This window comes from Hemitrygon akajei, chromosome 8 (genome assembly GCF_048418815.1).
Source record: "Hemitrygon akajei chromosome 8, sHemAka1.3, whole genome shotgun sequence".
Classification (NCBI taxonomy): Eukaryota; Metazoa; Chordata; class Chondrichthyes; order Myliobatiformes; family Dasyatidae; genus Hemitrygon; species Hemitrygon akajei.
This window is the reverse complement of record NC_133131.1, coordinates 510,935-537,837: the sequence shown is the minus strand read 5'-3', so window position 1 is coordinate 537,837 and position 26,903 is coordinate 510,935. Positions and strand designations below refer to the sequence as shown.

General features: G+C 51.9%; 1 long non-coding RNA gene across 2 annotated transcripts in view; it reads right to left on the bottom strand.

Annotated features, from left to right (window-relative positions):
- Positions 1-26,903, bottom strand: part of LOC140731531 (uncharacterized) — an 86,347-nt gene that overhangs the window by 45,502 nt on the left and 13,942 nt on the right. Inside the window, exons 2-3 of one of the 2 annotated variants that reach the window (XR_012099861.1) lie at positions 26,653-26,758; positions 747-829 (exon numbers count right to left, since the gene is read on the bottom strand). This is a non-coding gene — a long non-coding RNA (uncharacterized lncRNA). The remainder of the gene's footprint in view (positions 1-746; positions 830-26,652; positions 26,759-26,903) is intronic. The other variant, XR_012099860.1, reaches the window with a different exon arrangement.

Genomic DNA, 26,903 nt, shown 5'->3' with positions numbered 1-26,903 from the left:
GGGGAACTTGGTTTTGGTGCCATCCAAACCCAAGAATATATTGTCTTGTGAAGGCAAAAAATGCTTTGCAATTTTAATCTTAAAAAGACATAGCTCCAATGTTAAAGTTGCTTTGGATTCTTCCACTAGAGCAAATGGTTGCTGTCCTCCCAGAAAATAAATTCCTATACAAGACCATAAGACATAGAAGCATTGAATCTACTCTGCCATTCGATCATGACTGCAATGATGCTGCAATGAGCAAAGCTATGTTTGGAGAAAAAAGGGTGCAGAATTTCATCACAAGAACACCTCTCCAACTGTTAAGCATGGGGGTGGATCGATCATGCTTTGGGCTTGTGTTGTAGCCAATGGCACGGGGAACATTTCACTGGTAGAGAGAAGAATTAATTCAATTAAATACCAACAAATTGTGGAAGCAAACATCACACCGTCTGTAAAAAAGCTGAAGATTGAAACAGGATGACCTCTACAACAGGATAATGATCCTAAACACACCTCAAAATCCACAATAGACTACCTCAGAGGCACAAGCTGAAGGTTTTGCCATGGCCCTCACAGTCCCCCAACCTAAACATCATCGAAAATCTGTGGATAGACCTCAAAAGAGCAGTCCATGCAAGACAGCCCAAGAATCTCACAAAACTAGAAGCCTTTTGCAAGGAAAAGTGGGCGAAAATTCCCCAAACAAGAATGGAAAGACTCTTAGCTGGCTACAAAAAGCGTTAACAAGCTGTGATACTTGCCAAAGGGGGTGTTTCCAAGTACTGACCATGCAGGTTGTCCAAACTTTTGCTTCGGTCCATTTTCCTTTTTTGTTATTTTGAAACTGTAAAAGATGAAAATAAAAAAGCAATCTTGTTTAAAATATTAAAGAAATGTGTCATCTTTAACTTAATGCCTTTTGGAAATCAGGTCATCTTTTACTCACTTAGCTATTCACAGTAACAGAAATTTTGACTGGGGTGCCCAAACTTTTGCATGCCACTGTATATACAGTACTGCTAGAAAGTCAGTGAGCCCTGTGGAACTTTCTCTTTTTCTGCGTAAATAGGACTTAAAATATGATCAGATTTTCACACATCCTAAACCTAGAAAAAGAGAACCCACACAGGGTAACAGTCTACCCACACAGTTGGATAATGCAACAAGACAATGATCCGAAAGACAAGAGTAAGTCAACAGAATGGTTTAAGAAGAAGAAAATGTGTGTTTTGGAATGGCCAAGTCAAGTCCTGACCTTAATCCTATAGAAATAATGAGAAAGGACCTGAAGCAAGCAGTCATGTAAGGAAGCCCACCCAGAGTTGAATCAGTTTTGTAAGGAGGAATAGTCTAAAATTCCTTCAAGCTGATGTGCAGGACTGAACAACAGTTACCGAAAACCTTTGATTTAAGTTATTGCTGTACAAGGGATAGTCACACCAGTTACTGAAAGCAAAGTTTCACATACTTTTTCCAACAAATACAATATGTAATATTAGATAATTTTTCTCAATAAATAAATGAACAAATATAATTTTTTGTGTTATTTATTTAATTGGATTCTCTTTATCTAGATTTAGAACTTACATGAAGATTTGATCAGTTTAGGTCATATTTATGCAGAAATAGAGAAAATCATATAAGGTTCACAAACTTTCTAGCACCACTGTAAAGAACTCCAAACACTAGTAAAGGTCTAGAAATTACAATGGGAGATAGAAAATGCAAGCCAAAATGGCAATGGTCATGGGGGATTTCAAAATGCAGGTTGATTGGGAAAATCTGTTTGGTGCTGGTTCCCAAGAGGGGGAATTTGTAAAGTGCCTCCAAAATGGCTTTTAGAGCAGCTCATTGTTGAACCCATTAGAGGATCAGCTATTCTGGACTGAGAAGGAGAAGCTAAAGTCAGGTGTATCAGTATTACAGTGGAGTGAAGGGAATTACAGAGGCATGAGAGAGCAACTGGCCAAAATTGATTGGAAGGGAGCACTAGCAAAGATGATGGCAGGCCAGTAATGGTTGCAGTTTCTGGGAGCAATTCAGAAGGCAGAGGATAGATACATCCCAGAGAAGAAGTATAGGCAGGATGACACAACCATGGCTGACGGGAGAAGTCAAAGCCAACATGAAACCCAAAGAGAGGGCATATAATAGAGCAAAAAGTAATCGGCAAGTTAGAATATTGGGATGATTAAAAAAAACAACAGAAGGAACTAACTGAGTCATAAATAAGGAAAAGTTGGAACATGAAGGTAAGCTAGCCAATAATATTTAAGAAGATACAAAAAGTTTCTTCAGATATATCAAGTGTAAAAGAGAAGCAAGGATAGAAATCAGATTGCTGGAAGGTGATGCTGAAGAGGAACTAATGGGGGACATAGAAAGAGCAGATGAATTGAATAAGTATTTTGCATCAGTCTTCACTGTGGGAGATGATAGCAGTATGCTGGAAGTTCGAGAGTGTCAGGGGTCAAAAAGTGTGTGAAGTTGCCATTACTAGGCAGAAGGTGCTTAGGAAACTGAAAGTCTAAAGGTAGATAAGTAACCTGGACCAGATGGTCTACACTCCAGGGTTCTGAAAGAGGTAGCTAAAGATATTGTGAAGGCATTAGTACTGATCTTTCAAAAATCACTGGATTCTGGAATGGTTCCAGAGGACTGGAAAATTGAAAATATCACTGTGTCCTTTAAAAAGGGAGAGAGACAGAGGAAAACCAATTATAGTCCAGATAGTCTGACCTCAATGGTTGTGAAGATGTTGGACTTAATTGTTAAGGATGTGGTTTCAGGGTTCTTGGACGCAGCACATAAAATAGGCCCAAGACAGCATGGTTTCCTTAAGGAAGAATCTTGCCTGACTAATCTGTTGGAATTTTTAGAAGGAATAACAAGCAGGATAGATAAAGGAGAATTGGTTATTGTTATATACTTGGATTTTCAGAAAGCCCCTGTCAAGATGCCACACAAGGTTGCTTAACAAGATACGAGCCCATGGTATTACAGGAAAGATTCTAGCATGGATAAAGCAGTGGCTGGTTGGCAGGAGACAAAGAGTGGGAATAAAGGGAGCCTTTCCTGGTTGGCTGCCAGTGACTAGTGGTGTTCCACAGGGTTCTGTGTTGGGACTGCTTCTTTTTACATTATATGTCAGTTCCTTGGATGATGGAATTGATGGCTTTGTGGCTGTTTGCAGATGAAATGGTGGGGTAGTTAGAATTGAGCAAGGAAGCAAGTTTATTTGCACAGCACTTTTCAAACACAAGGTAACTCAATGTGCTTTACATATAACAAGATATAAAAATCAAACATCAAATTTCATAAAACATACAAGAGTATAAAATCACAAAAATAGATATGATAAATAGAAGTTCCAGTGCAGGAGATTCTAATTAAAAGCTACAGTGAAAAGTTTTAAGCCTCGATTTAAAATAGCTTAAAGTTGAGGCAGACTTCAGATCCTCATGAAGGTTATTCCAGATATGTGGAGCAGAGTAACTAAAAGCTGCTTCACCATGTTTAGTTTTGATCCACAGGATGGAGAGCAGATCTGTTCCAGACTACCTGAGAGTTTGGGAAGCTTCACAATGCAGCAGAACATCGGAGATATATTTTGGCGCTAGACCATTCAGTTCTTTATAAACCAGTAGTAAAATTTTAAAGTCAATCCTCTGACGGACAGGAAGCCAGTGTAGGGATCTGAAAACTGGAGTGATACAGTTTTGGTTTGGGTTTGGGCACCCCTAGTCAAAATAGCTAAGTGAGTAAAAGATGACCTGATTTCCAAAAGGCATAAAGATAAAGATGACACATTTCTTTAATATTTAAGCAAGATTACTTTATTATTTCCATCTTTTAGTTTCAAAATAACAAAAAAGGTAAAGGGCCCAAAGCAAAAGTTTGGGCACCCTGTGTGGTCAGTACTTAGAAACACCCCCTTTGGAGAGTATCACAGCTTGTAAACACTTTCTGTAGCCAGCTAAGAGTCTTTCAATTCTTGTTTGGGGGATTTTCGCCCATTCTTCCTTGCAAAAAGCTTCTAGTTCTGTGAGGTTCTTGGACCATCTTGCATGCACTGCTCTTTTGAGGTCTATCCACAGATTTTCAGTGATGTTTAGGTCAGGGGACTGTGAGGGCCATGGCAAAACCTTTAGCTTGCGCCTCTTGAAGTAGACCATTGTGGATTTTGAGGTGTGTTTAGGATCATTATCCTGTTGTAGAAGCCATCTTGTTTTCTTCTTCCGCTTTTTTTTTTACAGACGGTGTGATGTTTGCTTCCAGAATTTGCTGGTATTTAATTGAATTAATTCTTCCCACTACCAGTGAAATGTTCCCCGTGCCACTGGCTGCAACACAAGCCCAAAGCATGATTGATCCACCCCCATGCTCAACAGTTGGAGAGGTGTTCTTTTCATGAAATTCTGCACCCTTTTTTCTCCAAACATACCTTTATTCATTGCAGCCAAAAAGTTCTATTTTAACTTCATCAGTCCACAGGACTTGTTTCCAAAATGCATTAGGCTTGTTTAAATGTTCCTTTGCAAACTTCTGATACTGAATTTTGTGGTGAGGATGCAGGAAAGGTTTTCTTCTGATGACTCTTCCATGAAGGTCATGTTTGTGCAGGTGTCGCTGCACAGTAGAAAAGTGCACCACCACTCCAGAGTCTGCTAAATCTTCCTGGTCTTTTGCAGTCAAACGGGGGTTTTGATTTGCCTTTCTAGCAATCCTACGAACAGTTCTCTCAGAAAGTTTTCTTGGTCTTCCAGATCTCAACTTGACCCCCACTGTCCCTGTTAACTGCCATTTCTTAATTACATTACGAACTGAGGAAACGGCTACCTGAAAATGCTTTGCTATCTTCTTATAGCCTTCTCCTGCTTTGTGGGCATCATTTATTTTAATTTTCAGAGTGCTAGGCAGCTACTTAGAGGAGCCCATGGCTGCTGAGTGTTGGGACAAGGTTCGAGGAGTCAGGGTACTTATAAAGCTTTGAAATTTGCATTACCTGGCCTTTCCTAACGATGACTGTGAACAAGCCACAGCCCTAACAAACTAATTAAGGTCTGAGACCTTGGTAAAGGTTATCTGAGAGATCAAATCTCTTGGGGTGCCCAAACTTTTGCATGGAACTCCTTTCCTTTTTTTCACTCTAAAATTGTACAAAACAAAAATAATACACTAATCTTGCTTAAAATGTTGAAAAGAATGTTTCATCTTTAACTTTATGACTTTTGGAGATCAGTTCATCTTCTACTCACTTAACTATTCACAGTAACAGAAATTTTGACCAGGGGTGTCCAAACTTTTGCATGCCACTGTATGTTCTGCTTTTTTGGTCTTAGTGAGGACTCTAGAGGCAGTGTTATGAATGAGCTGCAGCTGTCTGAGGGATTTTATTTAACAGAGACCTGTGAAAATGTCACTACAGTAGTCAAGCCTACTAAAAATAAGTGCACGAATGAGTTTTTCTAGAACTTGCTGAGACAAAGCCCTTTAACTCTCACTGTACTTTTAAGATGGCAGTAGGCTGGCTTTGTAATTGTCTTAATGTGGCAGTTAAAATTTAAGTGGTAGTCCATCACAACACCAAGATTTCTGGCTTGGATTGTAGTCTGTAACAACAGTGATTCTAAGTGAGCACTGACTTTTTAGTGTTGGGACATGTATGGTCGTGCACTTTGGCAGAAGAAATAAAAGCATATACCGGTATTATTTTTTTCTAAATGGAGAGATAATTTAAAAATCTGAGGTGCAAAGGGACTTGGGAGATCTTGTGCAGGCTTCCTTAAAGGTTAACATGCGGGTTGAGTCTGTGGTGAGGAAGGCAAATGTTATGTTAGCATTCATTTCAAGAGGACTAGAATATAAAAGCAAGGATATAATGTGAGGCTTCATAAGGCACTGGTGAAGCTGCTCTTGGAATATTGTGAGCAGTTTTTGGCACCTTATCCAAGAAAGGATATGCTAACATTGGAGAAGGTTCAAAGGAGGTTCACAGGAATGCTTCTGGAAATGACAGGGTTATTGTATGAGGAGCGTTTGATGGCTCTGGGCCTGTACTCATTAAAATTTGATAGAATGAGGGGAAATCTCATTGAAACATCTAGCAGTTGAAAGGCCTAGATCAGTAGTCCCCAACCACCAGGCCGTGAGGAAAACGATATGATTTGGTGGTCCGCGGCCTGGTGGTTGGGGACCACTGGCTTAGATACAGTGGAGGTAGAGAGGATGTTTTCTATAATGGGGAGCCTAGGACCAGAGGGCAGAGACTCAGAATAGAGCGATGTCCATTTAGAATGGAGATAAGGAGGAATTTTTTTAGCTAGAGGGTAGTAAATCTGTGTAATTCGTTGCCACAGGCAGCTGTGCAGACCAGATCCTTGGGTGTATTTAAGACAGAGGTTGTCAGATTCTTGATAAGTCAGTGTGTGAAAGATTAAGGTGAGAAGGTAGGAGAATGGAGTTGAGACGGAAAATGGATCAGCCATGATGAAACCATGGAGCAGACTCGATGGGCTGAATAGCTTAATTCTGCTCCTATCTCCTATAGTCTTATGGTATCAGTTCTAATGCTCCGCATCCTTCCTATAGTGAAGGGACCAGAACTGAACAGAATACTCCAAAATGTGGTCTAACCAGGGTTTTATAGAGCTACAACATTACCTCACGGTTCTTGAACTCAATCCCCTGACTACTGAAAGTGGATAAACCACTTACCTTCTTAACCTCCCTATCATTTTGTGCGGCACTTTGAAGGATCTATAAACATAAATCCCAAGTTCTCTCTGTTCCTCTACTGGTCTAGTTCCTTGGATGGCAGATTTTGTTTTGAACAGGGAGAGGTTAAGCAGACGGGATATGGACTATCTGTAGCTCAGAGGATTGAGACGTGATCTCAGATTCCGATTTAGATTCAGTTCATTCATTTACTAAGCACATCTACATTGAAACATACAGTGAAATGTATGAACAACCAATACAATGCACTGGGTCAGCCTCCATGTGTCACTACACACTCTGGCACCAACATATCACACCCACCATACTCAACAGAACAACACAAGCAGTAACAAAACAAAACAACAGCAGAGCAAAGCACATATAATACCGGAGGAACTCAGCACGTCAGGCAGCATCTATGGAGGGATATTAATAGTTGACGTTTCAGGCGGAGACCCTTCATCAGGACTGGAAAGGAAGGGGAAGGCACCTGAGTGAAAGTGCTGGGAGAAGGGGGAGGAGGACAGCCAGAAGGTGACAGGCAAAGCCAGGTGGGTGGGAAAGGTAAAGGGCTGGAGAGGAAGGAATCTGATTGTAGAGGAAAGTGGATCATAGGAGAAAGGGAAGGAGGAGGGGACCTAGGGGGAAGTGATAGGCAGATAAGAAGAAATAAGAGGCCAGAATGGGAAATAGAAGAAGAGGGGAGGGCAAGCCCCTTTCCACCCACCCATTCACACACACAGACCCAGTACATGGCATCTCTGGGCTGCCCGGACTTTGGCATTTGGAAATGCTGTTCCAGGGGCTTTGACCTTTCACCACTGGACTCACCAACCTGGGAGATTACCATGCCTTCTCTACCAGGCCTACAACCTTAGTCATTGACTATGTCTTCATCCTTAGCCCTTGTGTCTCCTGCTCACACAGACCTCTGACCATGGGACTTGCCGATCTGGTGGTGACCCAGCAACTTTCATGCTTCATTCTCTGGGCCAGACTTTGCCAGTCTCTGGGTATTGACACCAGGACTCGCCCATCACAGAACAATAACCTCCAAGCCTCAACCTCTGGACTCTCATGGACCTTGACCTTGGGATTCACCAACTTGGGTCCCCCAGCCCTTGTGCCTCTTGTTTGCATGGAGCTCCAATCCTGGGACCTGCTGACCTTGGGGTGGATTCACCGTCTCTGGCCAAACCATTGACCATGGTATCTCATTAAAGAGTTAACAGGACGGATGAAGCTGATGATTTCCTTGGCTGGAGTGCTAGGAACAATTGGTCATGAATCACTTGATTCTGGCATGGTCCTGGAGGACTGAAAGCTTGCAAATGTTACTCCATTCTTTAAGAAGTGAGGAAGGCAAAAGAAAGGAAATTATAGGCCAGTTAGCCTAACCTCAGTAGTTGGGAAAGTGTTGAAGTCCATTATTAAGGATGAGGTTTTTTTTTGGGCTACTTAGAGACTAATGATAAAATAAGTCAAAGTCAGCGAAGGGAAATTTGTGAAAGAAAATCTTGCCTGACAAATTTGTTAGAGTTCTTCAAGGAAGTAACAAGCAAGGTGGACAAAAGAGAGGCAGTGGAAGGCATTTGATAAGGTGCCACATGAGGCTGCTTAACAAGGTAAAACCCTATGGTGTTACAGGAAAGATACTGGCATGGATAGTGAATTGCTGACAGGGAAAAGGCAGTGAGTGGGAATAAAGGGGGGGCTTTTCTGGTTGGCTGCCAGTGACTAGTGGTATTCCTCAGCGGTCAGTATGGAACCGCTACTTTTCACACTGTTTGCCAGTGATTTAGATAATGGAATTGTTGGCTCTGTGGCAAAGTTTGCGGATGATATGAAGAAAGGTGGAGGGGTAAGTAATGCTGAGGAAACAATTGCAGCAGGACTTAGACAAATTGAAAGAATGGGCAAAAAAGTGGCAGATGGAATACAGTGTTGGGAAATATATGATAATGCATTTTAGTAAAATGAACAATAGTGCAGACTATTATCTAAATGGGGAGAAGGTTCAAACATCAGAGTTGCAGAGGGATTTAGGAATCATCGTGCAAGACTCCCAGAAGGTTAATTTACAGGTTTGAGTCTATGGTAATAAAGGCAAATGAAATGTTGGCATTTATTTCAAGGGCATAGAATTAAAAACAAAGAGATAATGCTGAGACTCTATAAAACACTGATCAGGCCGCACTTTGAGTGCTGTCAACAGTTTTGGACCCCATATCTCAGAAAGGATGTGTTATCATTGGAGAGGGTCCAGAGGAGGTTCACGAGATGATTCTGGGAATGAAGGGGTTAACATATGAAGAGCGTTTGGCAGCTATGGTCCTGTACTCATTGGAATTTAGAAGAATGCAAGAGGATCTCATTGAAACTGGCCAAATGTTGAAAGGACTAGATAGGGTGGATGTGGAGAGGATGTTTCCTATGGTGGGGGTATCCAGAACTAGAGGGCACAGATAGAGTGGATGTGGAGAGGATGTTTCCTATGGTGGGGGTATCCAGAACTAGAGGGCACAGTCTCAAAATTGAGGAGCAACCTTTTAGAACAGAGGGAAGGACAATTTTTTTTAGCCAGAGAGTAGTAAATCTGTGGAATGCTATGCCACAGACTGTGGTCGAGACCAAGTCTGTAGCTATACTGAAGGTGGAAGTTGATCAATTCCTGGTCGGTTAGGCATCAAAGGATATGGTGAGAAGTCAGGTGTATGGGGTTGAGTGGGATCCTTGATCAGCAATAATGGAATGGTGGAGCAGACTCAATGGGCTGAATGGCTTAATTCTGCTCCCAAGTTTTGTGGAATCAGGGTTCACAGTTTTAACAGGACTGAAAGTAATGTCTTTGCCCAGAGTGAGGTGATTCTTTGGAATTCTCTAAGATGTCACTGTTCTGTAGCTTCTTGAGCGTTGAGGGGAACTGGCAGATATGGGGTTAGTGCAAGAAAGCAGCATTTCCAGTTTCAGGAACAGTTAGCACCCTGTAATGATCAGGCTCTTGAACTAGCGTGGATAACTTCACTCACCACAACTCTGAACTGATTCAACAACCTACAGACTCACTATTGTAGGACTCGACAACTCATGTTCTCAATATTATTTGCAGTTTGTCTTCTCTTGCACTTCGGTTGTTTATCTATGAAATGTACAGTATTTCATGAATTATATAGTATTTCTTTTATGCCCTTTAAATGTCTGCAAGAAAATGAATCTCAAGGTACTTAGAGAATATATTTTTCATTGACTCTGATTTTGGGATAGAGGGCCCAGAAATGACCTTGTTTAACACTGGAACAGGACGAGGGACTGAACGGTTTCAGTGGTATGCAAGATGTTGCATTAAAACTGATTTGCAGCAGTTGTGGCTTGCACTGACCTCTGGTGACTCAGGAAAATGAGAACACACTTTACCAGGCCCACTCCAGGCTCTCTATCCCAAGCAATGACCCAGCTTCATCAGGCCCACTCCAGGCTCTCTATCACGATCAGCGACCCAGCTTTACCAGGCCCACTCCAGGCTCTCTATCCCAAGCAATGACCCAGCTTCATCAGGCCCACTTCATAGTCTCTCTAGTCCCAGCAGTGACCCAGCTTTACCAGGCCCACTCCAGGCTCTCTATCACGATCAGCGACCCAGCTTTACCAGGCCCACTCCAGGCTCTCTATCACGATCAGCGACCCAGCTTTACCAGGCCTTCTCCAGGCTCTCTCTATCCCCAGCAATGACCCAGCTTCAGCAGGCCCACTCCATAGCCTCTCGAGCCCTAGCAGCGACCTGGCTGAGCAGAGGATGTGGTGCAGACTGCTATCCTCATGTTGGCCAAGAGGACTTGTTCCTCTTTGTACATTGGCATTGTAATCTGCAGCTTTTGTCATCTCCCTCAGATTGATTTGTAACTTGGGTATTTTGAACATAAGAAATAGGAGCAGGAGTCGGTCAATAGACAATAGGTGCAGAAGTAGACCATTCGGCCCTTTGAGCCTGCACCGCCATTTTGAGATCATGGCTGATCAATTACTATCAATACCCGGTTCCTGCCTTGTCCCCATATCCCTTGATTCCCCTATCCATAAGATACCTATCTAGCTCCTTCTTGAAAGCATCCAGAGAATTGGCCTCCACTACCTTCTGAGGCAGTGCATTCCAGACCCCCACAACTCTCTGGGAGAAGAAGTTTTTCCTTAACTCTGTCCTAAATGACCTACCCCTTATTCTCAAACCATGCCCTCTGGTACTGGACTCTCCCAGAATCTGGAACATATTTCCTGCCTCTATCTTGTCCAATCCCTTAATAATCTTATATGTTTCAATCAGATCCCCTCTCAATCTCCTTAATTCCAGCGTGTACAAGCCCAGTCTCTCTAACCTCTCTGCGTAAGACAGTCCAGACATCCCAGGAATTAACCTTGTGAATCTACGCTGCACTTCCTCTACAGCCAGGATGTCCTTCCTTAACCCTGGAGACCAAAACTGTACAAAATACTCCAGGTGTGGTCTCACCAGGGTTCCGTACAAATGCAAGAGGATTTCCTTGCTCTTGTACTCAATTCCCTTTGTAATAAAGGCCAACATTCCATTAGCCTTCTTCACTGCCTGCTGCACTTGCTCATTCACCTTCAGTGACTGATGAACAAGGACTCCTAGATATCTTTGTATTTCTCCCTTACCTAACTCTACACCATTCAGATAATAGTCTGCCTTCCTGTTCTTACTCCCAAAGTGGATAACCTCACACTTATTCCCATTAAACGTCATCTGCCAACTCACCCAGCCTATCCAAGTCACCCTGAATTCTCCTAACATCCTCATCACATGTCACACTGCCACCCAGCTTAGTATCATCAGCAAATTTGCTGATGTTATTTTCTATGCCTTCATCTAAATCGTTGACGTAAATCGTAAACAGCTGTGGTCCCAATACCGAGCCCTGTGGCACCCCACTAGTCACCACCTGCCATTCTGAGAAACACCCATTCACCGCTACCCTTTGCTTTCTATCTGCCAACCAGTTTTCTATCCATGTCAATGTCTTCCCCCCAATGCCATGAGCTTTGATTTTACCCACCAATCTCCTATGTGGGACCTTATCAAATGCCTTCTGAAAATTGAGGTACACTACATCCACTGGATCTCCCCCATCTAACTTCCTGGTTATATCCTCGAAAAACTCCAACAGACTAGTCAAGCATGATTTACCCTTGGTAAATCCACGCTGGCTCGGCTCAATCCTATCACTGTTTTCTAGATATGCCACTATTTAATCTTTAATAATGGACTCTAGCATCTTCCCCACCACCGATGTCAGGCTGACAGGTCGATAGTTCTCTGTTTTCTCCCTCCCTCCTTTCTTAAAAAGTGGGATAACATTAGCCATTCTCCAATCCTCAGGAACTGATCCTGAATCTAAGGAACATCGGAAAATGATTACCAATGCATCCGCAATTTCCAGGGCCACCTCCTTTAGTACCCTAGGATGCAGACCATCTGGACCTGGGGATTTGTCAGCCTTCAGTCCCATCAGTCTACTCATCACCGTTTCCTTCCTAATGTCAATTTGTTTAATTTCCTCTGTTACCCTATGTCCATGGCCCATCCATACATCTGGGAGAACATAAGAACATAAGAGATAGGAGCAGGAGTAGGCCAATCGGCCCCTCAAGCCTGCTCCGCCACTCAACAAGATCATGGCTGATCCAAGATTGCTTGTGTCTTCCTTAGTGAAGACAGATCTAAAGTACTTATTAAATTCTTCTGCCATTTCTCTGTTTCCCATAACAATTTCACCCAATTCATTCTTCAAGGGCCCAACATTGTTCTTAACTATCTTCTTTCTCTTCACATACCTAAAAAAGCTTTTGCTATCCTCCTTTATATTCCTGGCTAGCTTGCATTTGTACCTCATTTTTTATCCCCGTATTGCCTTTTTAGTTAAGTTGTTGTTCCTTAAAAACTTCCCAATCATCTGTCCTCCCACTCACCTTAGCTCTGTCATACTTCTTTTTTTAAAATGCTATGCAATCTCTGACTTCCTTTGTCAACCACTGTGGCCCCTTTCCCCCCTTTGAATCCTTCCTTCTCCGGGGATGAACTGATTTTGCACCTTGTGCATTATTCCCAAGAATACCTGCCATTGCTGTTCCACTGTCTTTTCTGCTAGGATATCCGTCCAGTCAACTTTGGCCAGCTCCTCCCTCATGGCTCCATAGTTTCCCCTGTTCAACTGCAACACTGACACCTCCGAGCTGCCCTTATCCTTCTCAAATTGCAGATAAAAACATCATATTATGATCACTACCTCCTAATGGCTCCTTTACTTCAAGATTGCTTATCAAATCCTGTTCATTACATAACACTAAATCCAGTCATTGGGCCTGAAGAGACTGCTCTACCATTCAGCAAGATCAGTAAGATCAGCTCCACCTACCTAACTTTTCCGCATAACCCAAATTCACCTGGTATGCAAAAAATTATCCAACAATGTTAATCAGCTCCAAAGTTCAATCCCAGACCTCCACTGTTCATCTAGAGTCTGCACACTCCCTCTGTGGATTTCTGGTTTAGCGCCTGTCTTGATATTCAGCCCAACCCCAGAACAAAAGGCAACATCTGCTGAAGTAGGGTTTCAAGCCGAAACATTGACTATCCCTCTGCCTCCACAGATGTTTAATGCCTAACGCAGTCTGTAAAGAGTTTGTATGTTCTCCTGTGACCGTGCCGGTTTCCTCGCGCATTCTGAAGATGTACTGCTTAGGGTTAGTGAGCTGTGGGCATGCTATGTTGGTCCAATAGCTTGGCGATACTTGTGGGCTGCCCCTCCCCTTTCTCACACCGTGTTGGTCGTTGATACAAATGATGCATTTCACTGTTTCAATGTACATGTGACAAATAAAGCTCATCTTTATCTTCAAAGATGCATTCCTGTTAATGCCACACACATATTTACTTCCTCTTTTTTCCCTTTGTGACTTTGGAAGATTATAGACAACCCATCCAGAGCTCCTTCTCCTGGTCTTTAAACACTTCTGTCTCTGCAGATAACAGCCTCAGTTCCCCATTTGATCCACATAGTGCTTGCTGGTCATTGTGATAACGCCTGTCAGTTCCTTCCCCTAAGCCCCGGTTCAGTCTTCCTGCAAGAAATGAAATGAAACCAGTTTATCATTTGTTTTAGTGAGTGGCTGGGCAGAGAGTGGAGGAGGCAGAGCCCTGGAGCTAGTGGTGAGTCACCAAACAGTCCCTCCAGGTGAGGTGACACTTCACTTGTGAGTCTGTTAGGGTCATCCACTGTATCTGGTGCTCCTGGTGTGTATACTAGTGAGACCCAGTGTAGACTGTTTTGCTGAGCACCAAAGATTCTTCTGCCAGAAAAACTGGGATCTCCCAATGGCCACCCATTTTAATTCCACTTCCCAATCCTATTCCAACATGTCAATCCATGGCCTCCTTTACTGCCGTGATGAGGCCACACTCAGGCTGGAGGAGCAACACCTTGTATTCTGTCTGAGTAGCCTCCAACTGAATGGCATGAACATCGATTTTTCGAACTTCCAGTAACGCCCCTCCCCTTCACCATTCCCCATCCCTCTGTCACCTTATCTCCTTACTTGCATATCACCTTACTCTGGTGCTCCCCCACTTCTTTCTTCCATGGCTTTTTGTCCTCTCCTAATAGATTCCCTTTTCTCCAGCCTGGTACCACCTTCCCAGCTCCTTATTTCACCCCCCACCCCCCACTCACGGTTTCACCTATCACCTTGTGGTTATTCCTCCCTTCCCCCACTCTGACTCCTTATCTTTTTTTTCCCAGTCCTAATGAAGAATTTCCACCAGAAATGGCAACTGTACTCTTTTCCATACATACTGCCCGGCCTGCTGAGTTCCTCCAGCACTTTCTATATGCTGGTGAGTGTAGGAGACAGAGCTCTGGAGCTGGTGGAGGGTGGGGGAGGGAGTGGAGGAGACTGAGCCGTGGAGCTGGTGGAGGAGGGAGTGGAGGAGGCTGAGCTCTGGAGCTGGTGGAGGGTGGAGGAGGGAGTGGAGGAGACTGAGCTCTGGAGCTGGTGGAGTCAGAGGGCTGCAGCTGGTGGAGGGTGGAGGAGGGAGTGGAGGAGACTGAGCCGTGGAGCTGGTGGAGGGTGGAGGAGGGAGTGGGGGAGGCTGAGCTGTGGAGCTGGTGGAGGAGTCAGAGGGCTGGAGCTGGTGGAGGGTGGGGGAGGGAGTGGGGGAGGCTGAGCCGTGGAGCTGGTGGAGGGTGGGGGAGGGAGTGGAGGAGGCTGAGCTCTGGAGCTGGTGGAGGGTGGAGGAGGGAGTGGGGGAGGCTGAGCCGTGGAGCTGGTGGAGGAGTCAGAGGGCTGGAGCTGGTGGAGGGTGGGGGAGGGAGTGGAGGAGACTGAGCTCTGGAGCTGGTGGAGGGTGGAGGAGGGAGTGGAGGAGACAGAGCTCTGGAGCTGGTGGAGGGTGGAGGAGGGAGTGGGGGAGGCTGAGCCGTGGAGCTGGTGGAGGAGTCAGAGGGCTGGAGCTGGTGGAGGGTGGAGGAGGGAGTGGAGGAGACTGAGCCGTGGAGCTGGTGGAGGGTGGGGGAGGGAGTGGGGGAGACTGAGCCGTGGAGCTGGTGGAGGGTGGAGGAGGGAGTGGAGGAGGCTGAGCCCTGGAGCTGGTGGAGGGTGGGGGAGGGAGTGGAGGAGGCTGAGCCGTGGAGCTGGTGGAGGGTGGAGGAGGGAGTGGGGGAGGCTGAGCCGTGGAGCTGGTGGAGGGTGGAGGAGGCTGAGCCCTGGAGCTGGTGGAGGGTGGGGGAGACTGAGCCCTGGAGCTGGTGGAGGGTGGGGGAGGGAGTGGGGGAGGCTGAGCCGTGGAGCTGGTGGAGGGTGGAGGAAGGAGGCTGAGCCCTGGAGCTGGTGGAGGGTGGAGGAGGGAGTGGGGGAGGCTGAGCGGTGGAGCTGGTGGAGGAGGCTGAGCCCTGGAGCTGGTGGAGGGTGGGGGAGACTGAGCCCTGGAGCTGGTGGAGGGTGGAGGAGGGAGTGGAGGAGACTGAGCTCTGGAGCTGGTGGAGGAGGGAGTGGAGGAGACTGAGCCCTGGAGCTGGTGGAGGGTGGAGGAGGGAGTGGAGGAGTCAGAGGGCTGGAGCTGGTGGAGGGTGGAGGAGGGAGTGGAGGAGACTGAGCCCTGGAGCTGGTGGAGGGAGTGGAGGAGGCTGAGCCCTGGAGCTGGTGGAGGGTGGAGGAGGGAGTGGAGGAGACTGAGCTCTGGAGCTGGTGGAGGGTGGAGGAGGGAGTGGAGGAGACTGAGCCGTGGAGCTGGTGGAGGGTGGAGGAGGGAGTGGAGGAGGCTCTCTGGAGCTGGTGGAGGGTGGGGGAGGCTGAGCCGTGGAGCTGGTGGAGGGTGGGGGAGGGAGTGGAGGAGACTGAGCCCTGGAGCTGGTGGAGGGTGGAGGAGGGAGTGGAGGAGGCTGAGCCGTGGAGCTGGTGGAGGAGGGAGTGGAGGAGACAGAGGGCTGGAGCTGGTGGAGGAGGGAGTGGAGGAGACTGAGCCGTGGAGCTGGTGGAGGGTGGAGGAGGGAGTGGAGGAGACTGAGCCGTGGAGCTGGTTGAGGGTGGAGGAGGGAGTGGAGGAGGCTGAGCCGTGGAGCTGGTGGAGGGTGGAGTAGGGAGTGGGGGAGACTGAGCCATGGAGCTGGTGGAGGGTGGAAGAGGGAGTGGAGGAGACTGAGCCCTGGAGCTGGTGGAGGGTGGAGGAGGGAGTGGAGGAGGCTGAGCCGTGGAGCTGGTGGAGGGTGGAGGAGGGAGTGGAGGAGACAGAGGGCTGGAGCTGGTGGAGGGTGGAGGAGGGAGTGGAGGAGACTGAGCCATGGAGCTGGTGGAGGGTGGGGGAGGGAGTGGAGGAGGCTGAGCTGTGGAGCTGGTGGAGGAGGGAGTGGAGGAGTCAGAGGGCTGGAGCTGGTGGAGGGTGGAGGAGGGAGTGGAGGAGACAGAGGGCTGGAGCTGGTGGAGGGTGGAGGAGGGAGTGGAGGAGACTGAGCCATGGAGCTGGTGGAGGGTGGGGGAGGGAGTGGAGGAGGCTGAGCTGTGGAGCTGGTGGAGGAGGGAGTGGAGGAGTCAGCGGGCTGGAGCTGGTGGAGGGTGGAGGAGGGAGTGGAGGAGACTGAGCCGTGGAGCTGGTGGAGGGTGGGGGAGGGAGTGGAGGAGGCTGAGCCATGGAGCTGGTGGAGGGTGGAGGAGGGAGTGGAGGAGACTGAGCTCTGGAGCTGGTGGAGGGTGGAGGAGGCTGAGCCCTGGAGCTGGTGGAGGGAGTGGAGGAGGCTGAGCCCTGGAGCTGGTGGAGGGAGTGAAGGAGGCTTAGCCCTGGAGCTGGTGGAGGGTGGAGGAGGGAGTGGAGGAGACTGAGCCGTGGAGCTGGTTGAGGGTGGAGGAGGGAGTAGGGGAGGCTGAGCCATGGAGCTGGTGGAGGGTGGAAGAGGGAGTGGAGGAGGCTGAGCCGTGGAGCTGGTTGAGGGTGGAGGAGGGAGTGGAGGAGGCTGAGCCGTGGAGCTGGTGGAGGGTGGAGGAGGGAGTGGGGGAGACTGAGCCATGGAGCTGGTGGAGGGTGGAAGAGGGAGTGGAGGAGTCAGAGGGCTGGAGCTGGTGGAGGGTGGAGGAGGGAGTGGAGGAGGCTGAGCCGTGGAGATCGTGGAGGGTTGAAGAGGGAGAGGAGGAGGCTGAGCCGTGGAGCTGGTGGAGGAGGGAGTGGAGGAGTCAGAGGGCTGGAGCTGGTGGAGGGTGGAGGAGGGAGTGGAGGAGACTGAGCCGTGGAGCTGGTGGAGGGAGTGGAGGAGGCTGAGCCATGGAGCTGGTGGAGGGTGGAAGAGGGAGTGGAGGAGGCTGAGCCGTGGAGCTGGTGGAGGGTGGAGGAGGGAGTGGAGGAGGCTGAGCCATGGAGCTGGTGGAGGGTGGAGTCAGAGGGCTGGAGCTGGTGGAGAGTGGAGGAGGGAGTGGAGGAGACTGAGCCGTGGAGCTGGTGGAGGGAGTGGAGGAGGCTGAGCCGTGGAGCTGGTGGAGGAGGGAGTGGAGGAGTCAGAGGGCTGGGGCTGGTGGAGGGTGGAGGAGGGAGTGGGGGAGGCTGAGCCATAGAGCTGGTGGAGGGTGGAGTCAGAGGGCTGGAGCTGGTGGAGAGTGGAGGAGGGAGTGGAGGAGACTGAGCCGTGGAGCTGGTGGAGGGTGGGGGAGGGAGTGGAGGAGGCTGAGCCGTGGAGCTGGTGGAGGGTGGAAGAGGGAGTGGAGGAGGCTGAGCCGTGGAGCTGGTGGAGGGTGGAGGAGGGAGTGGAGGAGACTGAGCCGTGGAGCTGGTGGAGGAGGGAGTGGAGGAGTCAGAGGGCTGGAGCTGGTGGAGGGTGGAGGAATGAGTGGAGGAGGCTGAGCCGTGGAGCTGGTGGAGGGTGGAAGAGGGAGTGGAGGAGGCTGAGCCGTGGAGCTGGTGGAGGGTGGTGGAGGGTGGAGGAGGCTGAGCCCTGGAGCTGGTGGAGGGTGGGGGAGACTGAGCCCTGGAAATGGTGGAGGGTGGGGGAGGGAGTGGGGGAGGCTGAGCCGTGGAGCTGGTGGAGGGTGGAGGAGGCTGAGCCCTGGAGCTGGTGGAGGGTGGAGGAGGGAGTGGGGGAGGCTGAGCCGTCGAGCTGGTGGAGGGTGGAGGAGGCTGAGCCCTGGAGCTGGTGGAGGGTGGGGGAGACTGAGCCCTGGAGCTGGTGGAGGGTGGAGGAGGGAGTGGTGGAGACTGAGCTCTGGAGCTGGTGGAGGGTGGAGGAGGGAGTGGAGGAGGCTGAGCTGTGGAGCTGGTGGAGGAGGGAGTGGAGGAGTCAGCGGGCTGGAGCTGGTGGAGGGTGGAGGAGGGAGTGGAGGAGACTGAGCCGTGGAGCTGGTGGAGGGTGGGGGAGGGAGTGGAGGAGGCTGAGCCATGGAGCTGGTGGAGGGTGGAGGAGGGAGTGGAGGAGACTGAGCTCTGGAGCTGGTGGAGGGTGGAGGAGGCTGAGCCCTGGAGCTGGTGGAGGGAGTGGAGGAGGCTGAGCCCTGGAGCTGGTGGAGGGAGTGAAGGAGGCTTAGCCCTGGAGCTGGTGGAGGGTGGAGGAGGGAGTGGAGGAGACTGAGCCGTGGAGCTGGTTGAGGGTGGAGGAGGGAGTAGGGGAGGCTGAGCCATGGAGCTGGTGGAGGGTGGAAGAGGGAGTGGAGGAGGCTGAGCCGTGGAGCTGGTTGAGGGTGGAGGAGGGAGTGGAGGAGGCTGAGCCGTGGAGCTGGTGGAGGGTGGAGGAGGGAGTGGGGGAGACTGAGCCATGGAGCTGGTGGAGGGTGGAAGAGGGAGTGGAGGAGTCAGAGGGCTGGAGCTGGTGGAGGGTGGAGGAGGGAGTGGAGGAGGCTGAGCCGTGGAGATCGTGGAGGGTTGAAGAGGGAGAGGAGGAGGCTGAGCCGTGGAGCTGGTGGAGGAGGGAGTGGAGGAGTCAGAGGGCTGGAGCTGGTGGAGGGTGGAGGAGGGAGTGGAGGAGACTGAGCCGTGGAGCTGGTGGAGGGAGTGGAGGAGGCTGAGCCATGGAGCTGGTGGAGGGTGGAAGAGGGAGTGGAGGAGGCTGAGCCGTGGAGCTGGTGGAGGGTGGAGGAGGGAGTGGAGGAGGCTGAGCCATGGAGCTGGTGGAGGGTGGAGTCAGAGGGCTGGAGCTGGTGGAGAGTGGAGGAGGGAGTGGAGGAGACTGAGCCGTGGAGCTGGTGGAGGGAGTGGAGGAGGCTGAGCCGTGGAGCTGGTGGAGGAGGGAGTGGAGGAGTCAGAGGGCTGGGGCTGGTGGAGGGTGGAGGAGGGAGTGGGGAAGGCTGAGCCATAGAGCTGGTGGAGGGTGGAGGAGGGAGTGGAGGAGGCTGAGCCGTGGAGCTGGTGGAGGAGGGAGTGGAGGAGTCAGAGGGCTGGAGCTGGTGGAGAGTGGAGGAGGGAGTGGAGGAGACTGAGCCGTGGAGCTGGTGGAGGGTGGGGGAGGGAGTGGAGGAGGCTGAGCCGTGGAGCTGGTGGAGGGTGGAAGAGGGAGTGGAGGAGGCTGAGCCGTGGAGCTGGTGGAGGGTGGAGGAGGGAGTGGAGGAGACTGAGCCGTGGAGCTGGTGGAGGAGGGAGTGGAGGAGTCAGAGGGCTGGAGCTGGTGGAGGGTGGAGGAGGGAGTGGAGGAGACTGAGCCGTGGAGCTGGTGGAGGGTGGGGGAGGGAGTGGAGGAGGCTGAGCCGTGGAGCTGGTGGAGGGTGGAAGAGGGAGTGGAGGAGGCTGAGCCGTGGAGCTGGTGGAGGGTGGAGGAGGGAGTGGAGGAGACTGAGCCGTGGAGCTGGTGGAGGAGGGAGTGGAGGAGTCAGAGGGCTGGAGCTGGTGGAGGGTGGAGGAATGAGTGGAGGAGGCTGAGCCGTGGAGCTGGTGGAGGGTGGAAGAGGGAGTGGAGGAGGCTGAGCCGTGGAGCTGGTGGAGGGTGGTGGAGGGTGGAGGAGGCTGAGCCCTGGAGCTGGTGGAGGGTGGGGGAGACTGAGCCCTGGAGCTGGTGGAGGGTGGGGGAGGGAGTGGGGGAGGCTGAGCCGTGGAGCTGGTGGAGGGTGGAGGAGGCTGAGCCCTGGAGCTGGTGGAGGGTGGAGGAGGGAGTGGGGGAGGCTGAGCCGTCGAGCTGGTGGAGGGTGGAGGAGGCTGAGCCCTGGAGCTGGTGGAGGGTGGGGGAGACTGAGCCCTGGAGCTGGTGGAGGGTGGAGGAGGGAGTGGTGGAGACTGAGCTCTGGAGCTGGTGGAGGGTGGAGGAGGGAGTGGAGGAGACTGAGCCCTGGAGCTGGTGGAGGGTGGAGGAGGCTGAGCTCTGGAGCTGGTGGAGGGTGGGGGAGGCTGAGCCGTGGAGCTGGTGGAGGGTGGGGGAGGGAGTGGAGACAGAGGGCTGGAGCTGGTGGAGGGTGGAGGAGGGAGTGGAGGAGACTGAGCCCTGGAGCTGGTGGAGGGTGGAGGAGGGAGTGGAGGAGGCTGAGCCGTGGAGCTGGTGGAGGGTGGAGGAGGGAGTGGAGGAGACAGAGGGCTGGAGCTGGTGGAGGGTGGAGGAGGGAGTGGAGGAGGCTGAGCCGTGGAGCTGGTGGAGGGTGGAGGAGGGAGTGGGGGAGACTGAGCCATGGAGCTGGTGGAGGGTGGAAGAGGGAGTGGAGGAGACTGAGCCCTGGAGCTGGTGGAGGGTGGAGGAGGGAGTGGAGGAGGCTGAGCCGTGGAGCTGGTGGAGGGTGGAGGAGGGAGTGGAGGAGATAGAGGGATGGAGCTGGTGGAGGGTGGAGGAGGGAGTGGAGGAGACTGAGCCATGGAGCTGGTGGAGGGTGGGGGAGGGAGTGCTGAGCTGTGGAGCTGGTGGAGGAGGGAGTGGAGGAGTCAGAGGGCTGGAGCTGGTGGAGGGTGGAGGAGGGAGTGGAGGAGACTGAGCCATGGAGCTGGTGGAGGGTGGGGGAGGGAGTGCTGAGCTGTGGAGCTGGTGGAGGAGGGAGTGGAGGAGTCAGAAGGCTGGAGCTGGTGGAGGGTGGAGGAGGGAGTGGAGGAGAGAGGCTGGAGCTGGTGGAGGGTGGAGGAGGGAGTGGAGGAGACTGAGCCATGGAGCTGGTGGAGGGTGGGGGAGGGAGTGGAGGAGGCTGAGCTGTGGAGCTGGTGGAGGGTGGAAGAGGGAGTGGAGGAGACTGAGCCCTGGAGCTGGTGGAGGGTGGAGGAGGCTGAGCCCTGGAGCTGGTGGAGGGAGTGGAGGAGGCTGAGCCCTGGAGCTGGTGGAGGGTGGAGGAGGGAGTGGAGGAGACTGAGCCGTGGAGCTGGTTGAGGGTGGAGGAGGGAGTGGAGGAGGCTGAGCCATGGAGCTGGTGGAGGGTGGAAGAGGGAGTGGAGGAGGCTGAGCCGTGGAGCTGGTTGAGGGTGGAGGAGGGAGTGGAGGAGGCTGAGCCGTGGAGCTGGTGGAGGGTGGAGTCAGAGGGCTGGAGCTGGTGGAGAGTGGAGGAGGGAGTGGAGGAGACTGAGCCGTGGAGCTGGTGGAGGGAGTGGAGGAGGCTGAGCCGTGGAGCTGGTGGAGGGTGGAGGAGGGAGTGGAGGAGGCTGAGCCATGGAGCTGGTGGAGGTTGGAGTCAGAGGGCTGGAGCTGGTGGAGGGTGGAGGAGGGAGTGGGGGAGGCTGAGCCATGGAGCTGGTGGAGGGTGGAGTCAGAGGGCTGGAGCTGGTGGAGGGTGGAGGAGGGAGTGGAGGAGACTGAGCCGTGGAGCTGGTGGAGGGTGGGGGAGGGAGTGGAGGAGGCTGAGCCGTGGAGCTGGTGGAGGGTGGAAGAGGGAGTGGAGGAGGCTGAGCCGTGGAGCTGGTGGAGGGTGGAGTCAGAGGGCTGGAGCTGGTGGAGAGTGGAGGAGACTGAGCCGTGGAGCTGGTGGAGGGAGTGGAGGAGGCTGAGCCGTGGAGCTGGTGGAGGGTGGAGGAGGGAGTGGAGGAGGCTGAGCCATGGAGCTGGTGGAGGTTGGAGTCAGAGGGCTGGAGCTGGTGGAGGGTGGAGGAGGGAGTGGGGGAGGCTGAGCCATGGAGCTGGTGGAGGGTGGAGTCAGAGGGCTGGAGCTGGTGGAGGGTGGAGGAGGGAGTGGAGGAGACTGAGCCGTGGAGCTGGTGGAGGGTGGGGGAGGGAGTGGAGGAGGCTGAGCCGTGGAGCTGGTGGAGGGTGGAAGAGGGAGTGGAGGAGGCTGAGCCGTGGAGCTGGTGGAGGGTGGAGGAGGGAGTGGAGGAGACTGAGCCGTGGAGCTGGTGGAGGAGGGAGTGGAGGAGTCAGAGGGCTGGAGCTGGTGGAGGGTGGAGGAAGGAGTGGAGGAGGCTGAGCCGTGGAGCTGGTGGAGGGTGGAAGAGGGAGCGGAGGAGGCTGAGCCGTGGAGCTGGTGGAGGGTGGAGGAGGGAGTGGAGGAGGCTGAGCCATGGAGCTGGTGGAGGGTGGAGTCAGAGGGCTGGAGCTGGTGGAGGGTGGAGGAGGGAGTGGAGGAGGCTGAGCCATGGAGCTGGTGGAGGGATTGGAGGAGGCTGAGCCGTGGAGCGTGGAGGAGGGAGTGGAGGAGACTGAGCCGTAGAGCTGGTGGAGGGTGGAGGAGAGAGTGGTGGAGGCTGAGCCGTGGAGCTGGTGGAGGGTGGAGGAGGGAGTGGAGGAGACAGAGGGCTGGAGCTGGTGGAGGGTGGAGGAGGCTGAGCCGTGGAGCTGGTGGAGGGTGGAGGAGGGAGTGGGGGAGGCTGAGCCATGGAGCTGGTGGAGGGTGGAGTCAGAGGGCTGGAGCTGGTGGAGGGTGGAGGAGGCTGAGCCGTGGAGCTGGTGGAGGGTGGAGGAGGGAGTGGTGGATGCTGAGCCGTGGAGCTGGTGGAGGGTGGAGGAGGGAGTGGAGGAGACTGAGCCGTAGAGCTGGTGGAGGGTGGAGGAGAGAGTGGTGGAGGCTGAGCCGTGGAGCTGGTGGAGGGAGTGGAGGAGACAGAGGGCTGGAGCTGGTGGAGGGTGGAGGAGGCTGAGCCGTGGAGCTGGTGGAGGGTGGAGGAGGGAGTGGGGGAGGCTGAGCCATGGAGCTGGTGGAGGGTGGAGTCAGAGGGCTGGAGCTGGTGGAGGGTGGAGGAGGCTGAGCCGTGGAGCTGGTGGAGGGTGGAGGAGGGAGTGGTGGATGCTGAGCCGTGGAGCTGGTGGAGGGTGGAGGAGGGAGTGGAGGAGGCTGAGCCATGGAGCTGGTGGAGGGTGGAGTCAGAGGGCTGGAGCTGGTGGAGGGTGGAGGAGGGAGTGGAGGAGGCTGAACCATGGAGCTGGTGGAGGGTGGAGGAGGGATTGGAGGAGGCTGAGCCGTGGAGCGTGGAGGAGGGAGTGGAGGAGACTGAGCCGTAGAGCTGGTGGAGGGTGGAGGAGAGAGTGGAGGAGGCTGAGCCGTGGAGCTGGTGGAGGGTGGAGGAGGGAGTGGAGGAGACAGAGGGCTGGAGCTGGTGGAGGGTGGAGGAGGGAGTGGAGGAGACAGAGGGCTGGAGCTGGTGGAGGGTGGAGTAGGGAGTGGAGGAGGCTGAGCCATGGAGCTGGTGGAGGGTGGAGGAGGGAGTGGGGGAGACTGAGCCGTGGAGCTGGTGGAGGGTGGAGGAGGGAGTGGAGGAGGCTGAGCCCTGGAGCTGGTGGAGGGTGGGGGAGGGAGTGGAGGAGACTGAGCCGTGGAGCTGGTGGAGTGAGTGGAGGAGACTGAGCCCTGGAGCTGGTGGAGGGTGGAGGAGGGAGTGGGGGAGACTGAGCCCTGGAGCTGGTGGAGGGTGGGGGAGTGAGTGGAGGAGACTGAGCCGTGGAGCTGGTGGAGGGAGTGGAGGAGGGAGTGGGGGAGGCTGAGCCATGGAGCTGGTGGAGGGTGGAGTCAGAGGGCTGGAGCTGGTGGAGAGTTAGCAATGAGGGCCACTTGGCTGCAGGGACTGGTTGGATGAGCGATGGGAAAGGGCTTCACTAATGGGTGACAAGGTAGCGTAGTGGTTAGTGCAACATTATTACAGCTCGGGGTGTTGGAACTCTGAGTTCAATCCTCTGTAAGGAATTTGTACATCCTCCCTGTGGAATGCTTGTGTTTCCTCTGGGTGCTCCGGTTTCCACCCACAATCCAAAGATGAATGGTTAGTAAGTTAACTGATCATTGTAAATTGTCCCATGATTAGGTTGGAGTTATATCGGGGGTTGCTGGGCGGCATGGCTCAAATGGCCAGAAGGGCCTACTCCATACTGTATCTATAAATGAAAATAAAAGATTTGGGAGACTTCCTGGACACTGATATTCTGTCCTCACCGGGGAACACACCATTTCCATCTCCCTTTTTCTCCTAATGAGCATGGAATGAATTGCTGCCTCCCACAACATCTCCCCTTTCCTCTGAATCTCTCGGCTTCAAACTTTCCCACCAGGTTTATCCTCAATCTAACGTTCCGGGTCCTCATTGGTGAGTCCTAAAGATCGAAGGCCGAACATCCTTCAGAAGTCTGGAAGTCGAGGTCTGATGGCTGAAGCCTGGTTCTGTGAGTCCACTGGGGAGCCTGAAGCCCAATGCTTGCAAATCCATGAATCTGCTGGAAACTGAAGACAGATTGCCCTTGGGTTGGAGAACTGTGCATGTGTATGTGGGAGGGAGGAAAAGAACTTGTTTTGCTGTTGTTGTTTTGTTGCGTTTTGTGTTGTTCTGAACGTTGTGGGCATGCTATGTTGGTGCCAGAATGGGTGCCCTCATCGCATCATTAGATTGTGCTGGTTAACACAAATGACACATTTCTCCGTGTTTTGATGTACATGAATCTGACCTCACCACCAAAGTGGCCCTACTCAAACCTCTACTGTGACTTTAGTCTCTTCAGCACAAGGAAGTGCTTCTTAACGTCCTCCTCCAACATTCAGCTTAGTGGGACTTGTGCTATCTGGCCTCACGTAGGCAGTATCTGAGATTCACAGCAATATCGCATCCATTTCATCTCCTTATTCAATCAAGGGAAGCAGTTTTTAACTTGCTGTAATTTTATTTAGAGTTACAGCAGGGTAACAGGCTCTTCTGGCCCAACAGGTCCCCACCGCCCAATTACACTCATCTGACCAATGAGAAAGATTCTTTGGGTCTCAAAGGCAAGAGCTCTGGACACACAGTTTTAATAAGAAGAAGTTTATTTACAAGGGGAGAAAAAGCTTGGGAACAACACAAGTGGCTACAATATTCACACAAACGCGCTTAGAATAGAGGAGCGTGGGAAAAGTCGGGTCTGCAGTACAATACACAGGGAAAACAGTGTGGGGATGGAGTACAGGTACACATACAAGCGAGGGAAAAGTAACAATACCTGCCCCCCTTGGCTATGGGCAAGCACGGCTCTTTGCTAAAGGGACAATAAATGCTCTCACAACCCAATTCAATGCACACCTTACCACGTGTCTCCAGCGCTGTTCTGTGGTCTTCAGCCTGGAGTGAAGCAGGGTGGTCCCTCGAGGATGGCAAAAAAGAGAGCGAGCCAAGCACATGTAGCACCCTTTATAGGTCAGGGTGATTCACCGGGGGGCAATGGCTTGGTGCTAGACAGGTTAATCTAATTAAGGTGGCCAACGGTTAAGTGTGCATTGATTAGTTGGGAGGGGCGAAATGTTGACTGGCAGGTGGTGTGACCTCTGACCAGGTGAGGGCAGTGCTGTCACGTGACAGGCACGGCTCTCTGGTTACACCCATACACCTTTGGAATGTACCATGGGATCACAGGGATATCCTATGGTACAGACAGTTTCAGGAATTGAACCCTGGTGCCAGCATAGTGTGCCCACCACGTTCAGGAGAACACAAGCAACAACAACAAAACAAGCCCCCTTCCTCCCATCCAACCAACCAATCATTCTCACACACAGACTCTGGCCTCCAGTTTACTTGTGGACATTGGGCATCTCCACTGGACTCGCCAACTCAAAGCTTTGACTATTGGGTCTTGACTTCCGGACTCACCAACTTCAGTCTTCAAAGTCAACAACATCACTTCAAAGTCATCTAGCCAGAACATAGAACATACAGCACAGGGGTAAGCCCTTCAGCCCACGACGTGGAGCCACACCAATTAAATTAGTAATCAAATGGCAAACTAAACTAATCTCCTCTGCCTACACAATGTCCATATCCTTCCATTCTTCTAACATTCATGTGCCTATCTAAACGTCTCTTAAAAGTTTCTAAAATGCTTCTGCCTCGACCACCACCCCAGGCAGCACACTCCAGGCACCCATTACTCTCTACGTAAAAAAAGCTTGCCCCTCACATCTCACCCCCCTCACCTTAAATGCATGCCTTCTGGTTTAAACATTTCAACCCATGGAACATATTAGTTCTTTTCTGCTTTATCTATGCTTCTCATAATCTTATAAACCTCTATCAGATCTCTCCTCAGCCACCATCACCCCAGAGCAAACAACCCAAGTTTGTCCAACCTCTCATTATAGCACGTGCCCTCTAATCCAGCCAGCATCCTGGTGAACCTCTTCTGCGCCGTCTCCAAAGTGTTGGCATCCTTCCTCTAAAGAAGTCTCGGCAAACCTGAAAGTGATGGCACAAAGCATTGCTGTTGCTTCCAAGCTGCAGAGACAGCAATGAGTTTGATGATCACCCACTCATACGTTTGGAGTTGGGGAGAACAAGGAGTAATCTCGCTGAACGAGAACATGATTTTTGAGGACTTGAT